At 42.6% G+C, this 6,000-nt stretch overlaps 1 protein-coding gene across 3 annotated transcripts in view; it reads left to right on the top strand.

Moving 5' to 3' along the window:
* The first annotated feature begins 1,061 nt into the window (after positions 1-1,061).
* Positions 1,062-6,000, top strand: part of PAK3 (p21 (RAC1) activated kinase 3) — a 393,551-nt gene continuing 388,612 nt past the window's right edge. For 2 of the 3 annotated variants that reach the window (XM_084870471.1, XM_084870469.1), the window contains exon 1: positions 1,062-1,357. The gene's annotated coding sequence lies outside the window, so the exon portion shown is untranslated. The remainder of the gene's footprint in view (positions 1,358-6,000) is intronic. The other variant, XM_084870472.1, reaches the window with a different exon arrangement.

Genomic DNA, 6,000 nt, shown 5'->3' with positions numbered 1-6,000 from the left:
CTCAAAAGGTTACCAGGGAAAAGAGGACTTTCAGCAGGGCTCTAAGCAAGGGGTTCACCGAAGATTAACTCACAGGGAAAAGCTGTGCCTGTGAGTTGCCTTCCCTTATCTTAGCTTAAGGCCGTGCATAGTCAGCACACGCGGCTCTTTAGTCCTTTGAGTGTGGCTTTTCCACAAAATACCTGGGCCTGTGCTAGTCTATTTTGAAGAAGTGATGTTAGAAGAAGTTCAAGATTTAAAAATTTGGCTCTCAAAAGGAATTTCAATCATTGTACTATTGATATTTGGCTCTGTTGACTAATAAGTTTGCTAACCACTGGCTTAATCCAAATTGGGTTTTCAGTTGGATCCATGATGATCTTCAATTCTCTGACATCTAGGAAACCAGTGTTATTCTTATCTAGACTGAGTAGTCCATTCCTAGAAGAGGAGTAGCATGTTGATTAAATGACTCCTTGACACTAGTGAAGCTGGGGTGAGGGTGTGGATAATGCTGACTGGATAAGCAGACTAAAAATTAGATCATTGACTGCATGCCACCTTGGTTTCTATGGGATGAGAGACAGGAAAAAAGGCAGGATGTAATTGTACATTAAGTTATGGGCACCTTAATTAGTGAAAGTCAAAACCAACTTAGAACAGAAATTGCCTTTTGGGTAGTCCAGGCAATACGGTATAATGGTGATAGTGACTGTCCTTGGTCTCCTTCTATTCTCCTTGGCTATAGCCTTTCCAGAGATATGTGCATTTGCAAGCTACCAGTGACCAGAAAGAAGATTGAGGGAAGAAGTGTGGACGGACTTTAACGGCAGGCCTGGAGCTTTGGTACAGATCCCCTTCTCCCTTACCTTGCTGCCTCACCTACAACCTCCATCCCCATGCAGGCACAGTCTAGCTTGAGAGACTGAAAGGGTTTCACTTCCGCCTGGCTGCAGGAACCACAAGTTCTGACTAGGTCGGTACTGGGAAAATCATAGTCAAAATATACCCAGATGTTCTTTCACACCCAGACGCGTGCGCATCCCTGGGCCATGGGGCGCACGTGAGCCCACGCCCAGCGCACCCAGCCCTGCCTCACGCCAGAGCATCCTCAGCAGCTGCCACAGAAGCAGCCTCCTCCTCCTCCTTCTCCGCTTCCTCCTCCTCCTACTGCCGCCCCGCAGCTGCCGCTGCTGCTGCCCCAGCAGCCGCCTCCGCCAGCCACTGCCTCTGCTTCTGTGTCTCCTATCCCCTCATCCTCCTTCTTCCCCCAGTTCCTGCTCCTCCTCCTCCCAGCCAGCGCCTCCTGCTTGGCGACATAGGGCAGAACCCTCAGCAGTGGCTCCCCCTCGCTGTTGCCACAAAGAGGCTGGAACAGGTCTGTATGGGGGACGCTTTGTTGCGGGCTGTTTGAGCGCCTGTGGCTCCAAGAGCCCCTGGGAGGGCACGGAACAGACGGGAGGGTAAATTATTTTATGAGGTTTTGGTCTTTTTCAATGAATAGATGGGGTGCGATGGGGTGAAAAGACGCTGGATCGCTTTGCCCGTTCGCTGTTACTCTTGCTTCAAGGCAATAAATCACCAAAGCTGTCCAGACTCCTACTCCCCGCCCACCCCTAAAGCTCTCTTTCTTTGAGCTCCAGCCCCCTTCTCTTGTTCTTGGAGCTTATGATGGGGGCGGGGAATAGATGGAGTCATCCAGCGGGGTACCTGGGTGCATTGGGCTTTGTTACATACAACAAAAACCAGTCCTTACCAGCTTACAGTTCCATGCTAGGCTGTGGTCTGATGGTGGTGTGGGGTGTGGGCTAGGCAGACTAGGGAAGTGAGAGGATGTGAGGGGGCACTCCCTCTTTGTGACAGAGCACACAAGAATGCAGTGGTGTGTGCCGCGGATATCATGAGCGTTTTGTGTGGGATTCAGTGAGTGTGTGTGTGTGTGTGTGTGTGTGTGTGTGTGTGTATGTGTGGGGGGTGTATGTACGTGCTCCATGGGGCTGGGCTACTCTTGGCATTACATGTCCTTGGGTATCATCCCATGCCAAGTCAGATTGCAGTAATATGCAGGTGGATCAATTCCAACTTGTTCTGCCCTTCCAATGTGACGGAAATACCCCCAGCTAGGGCTCTTAATTAGAATATTATGGATGTTGACATTTCTAGTCAGATTGACCAAGTCTTAATCGACATCATTATTGTTCCCTCAAAGATGCCCAACTTTCTTAGGTTTCCCTCAGCCAGTGAGCATCCAAAGCTCTTACAGTGATCCCTGCAGTAACCACCATCCTCCTTTAATCAGTGGATCCTCATTTCCTTTTTAAAATATGTTTTTATTGATTTAAGAGAGAGAGAGAGAGAGAGAGAGAGAGAGAGAGAGAGAGGAAGGGAGACTGAGAGAGAAAAACATAGATGAGAGACAACTATCACCCATCAACTGCCTCACAGCATCTCTTCTCCCCCCCCCCCCCCCCCCCCCCGCCAACCACCACATACACTGAGGATAGAGCCCACAACTTGGCATGTTCCCTGACCAGGAATCAAACTGGCAACTTCTCAGTGCATGGGAAGATGCTCAACCAGCCAAGTCACACAGGACAGGACCCTTATTTCTTCATTAATGCAGTGATGCTAGTGGTGAGCTAGGATGTAGAGATGTATGTTTGGAGTAAAAGGAACATACTAAATGCAGCTTTGCATTAGTTGTGAATTTGGATTAGAGGTTGTGTTTATTTCTTCTTGAACCTTAAGGTGTGAGTTGGTATGGGCATTATTTCTTAAATTAATTAAAGAAGAGATCAATAAAAACTGAATGAAACTGCTAAACCCTCTCTGACTTTTTTTGTGGTTTGAATAAAGCATTGCTTTTTCAAGGTCCTAAACACACACACACACACAAAAAAAAAAAAACACAAAAAAAACCCACAATTAAGGATAGTGATTATTCAAACAACCAACATTTATTAAATACATGCCATGTGCTCATAATAATTTTAAGTATTTGAAGTATGGAAATGAATAAAACATCATCTCAGCTCTTAGGGGGTGCACAGTCTGGTAGGCAAGATAGATTGTGTAAACAGATAATTATAGGAGAGTATGACAAGGGACAGGCAGGTACTGTGAGAGAGCACAGAGAAGGATGCCTGGCTGGGAGTCAGGGGTATGATCAAGAAAGGCTTCACTGGGGAAGAGGCATTTGGGTGAGTTTTGAGGAATTAATTCCACCAGGTGGCTAAGTTGAAAGGACAGCATGTTTAAAGGCAGAGGAATCATCATTAAATAAGACCCCAGGATGTCCTCAAAAGTGCTATTGTCACATTCTCAACCAATTCAGAATGAATCTCTCTGGACTGGGATGGTGATTAATTGTGAATACAAAAGGAGCCACTATTGGATGGGAGAAAGTAGAGAAGGGTATATGGGGGATAAATGGTGATGGAAGGACACTTGAAATGGTGAACACATAGTACAGTATACAGATGATGTGTTATAGAACTGTACACCTGAAACCTATATCAATTTATCATTTTATTAACCAATGTCACCCCAATAAACTCAGTATTATAAATTAACTTAACTTAAAAAACAAAAAGAGCCAGTATTGCAGATTGATAAGGATTAGAACACATTCCCATCTTAAGAAATGTCTAGCTCATTTATTAATATTAGTGTGTTTTGATTTAAGCAAATATGATATGTGTTATTAGTGTGTTTTGATTTAAGCAAATATGATATGTATAAGTATGGATTTACAAGGCAAATGAACTAGATGGACAGTATTCACATTGCAGTTTGTTGCTTTACAAAAGGATTTATAATCAGATCATATTAAATAACAGTGCCCATCTGAGCTTGACTGAAATTTTTACCTCCAGAATACATTTACACAGGGTTTTTCGTATAGCCAATTAGTTGTATACCAAAAGAAAAGGTAAACCTGTATTATAGTCTGCACAAAAGTAGCCAATTTTAATAGAGGCATTATCCCTCATGGTGTTAATGTTTAATAATAAATATTGTAATTAAACATAGAAATAGTAGTAATGAATATTAAATCCATGTGTGTTCCTTTATTATTTGAATTGTATATAAAATACAAATGAATCAGCACAAGGCCTTCAGGGATTTTTACATTTTAGGTACTTTTAATAGTGTCACTGGTAATTAATGATAGGACAAGATTGTGTGCTGTATTTTAGTTTTGAAATAGATATATGATGAGTACTATAATACTCATATGGTTAAGCCAGAACAGGGACACATTCTGAGTCTTCTCCTTTGTTGTTTTGTTGCTGATTGCATGGATTGATGAGTGGCACTGGAAATGAGCCTAGGAGATGGATTTAAGAGCATAAACTCTGAGTGTTTAGACCAGCATCCGAAGCACTCCCCCCCCCCCTTTAAATGAATACCAAATATAGCCTTGGGTCCTATTTGAAAGAAATTCCAGCAGAATTAGGTGAGTTTGAATTAACTTCCTCCCTACTCTGGTAAATCCCCTACTACAGGGGAAACGGTGGTCTGGGGTCCTTGAGTACACCAAGGCCCTTTGTTTACTGGCTGTCAATAACACAAGGTATCAGACAATATTTCTAAGAAACATTCTCATAGCTTGCACTGGAATAGAATTCATCTGTTAGCTATGCTGATACTTAGATCAGTCTAGTGGATAGACCAGTGTTTCTCAATGGGGGCTCCAAAGAAGACTAGTTTCACAGGTGTTAGGTGTTAAACACACACACACACACACACACACACACACACACACACACACACACTCACATACACACACACACAGTTTTGTGGTCAAGTTTAATTTAGAGATTCTTAAACAGAAACATGTTTATTTTATGCAGGGCTTCTAAAAGTTGATACTAGCTAATGTAAATTGTGATTCTTCAGGAGAATAGAATATGCAATCTTTCAGAGATGTATTGGCCCACAGAACTTGGTGTTCCTACAAGCATTTGTTTGGACTGGTGTGGAGAATAACATTCTTTGGGCAATGGTTGGCAAGAGAAATTCCTGCTGAGTTCAGAGGTTGGCAGTATCTTGCTGGGTAAACTTGATGACTCTGCTTCACCCCTCTAGGCTTTCCTTCCTCTATGTGTTAAACAGGCTGATAATAATCATTGTTCTCACTAACTGTGATGGTGTGATGACAGCTAAGATAATATCTCTGCACGTATTTTGAGCTCTTTAGAAGAAAGGCTCTATGTAAACTCAAAGTTATTATGAAAGGGAAGTGAAGAATTGAGGCAATTATTCTAATAATTAAGGCTCAAATCCTATTTTTCTGCTGGGTTCTTGGACAGACTGCCTCAGTTCTCTGCTCTGCTTTGATTGGAAAGACCTATCCTCATTCAACCTTGGGTGACTCAGTTCTCTGGGCTTATTTCCTTACACATCCTGAAAATTTCAGTGTGGCCTTTAATTTCCTGGACCAGAGGTATCATCAGTACAGCCTCAAGAAAAATCCCATCAATCAGAACTCCCCTACTGATTAGAGAACCCCGGAGGTGGGAATTAAATTTAGTTGGGAAGTTGCTTTTATCTTTCAGACTTATTTTCTTTCAGAAGCAGTTCTAAAAGGCCATCTTGAAAGCTAGCTGCTACAGGATTCATCTCCAGTGGCCCCAATGCCCTATTTGGTCTGGCGCCTGGTTTGCAGAAGAGGTTTCTTGAGCACAATTTTGGGGTTCATTTTGCCAATAGGAAGGGGTGGTCATCTTTAAGGAACTTTAAAGACAAAATTAAAAGCACTCATGTGCTAATGACCCTTCCTGTTTCCCTTGACTCTTCACTAATTCCCTCAACCTTTATTTTTTACAAGGTGCCTTAAAAAAAAAAAAGAATGGAGTTCTTGAGAATAATACTTGCAAACTGGGTTTGGCATAAAAACTGATGTACAGGCATTAGAGTTATTAGTTCTACAGTGCTCTGCACATGGGCCAGCCATTCTCTGCATGAAAGCAGAAAGCTTAATTTGCAGTAGGAAAGATTTAGACTAGCCACAGTGAA

The sequence above is a fragment of the Pipistrellus hanaki genome (genome assembly GCF_964339955.1).
Source record: "Pipistrellus hanaki genome assembly, chromosome: X".
NCBI classification, from domain to species: Eukaryota; Metazoa; Chordata; class Mammalia; order Chiroptera; family Vespertilionidae; genus Pipistrellus; species Pipistrellus hanaki.
The sequence above is the reverse complement of the archived record's forward strand: the minus strand, read 5'-3'. Positions and strand labels throughout refer to the sequence as shown.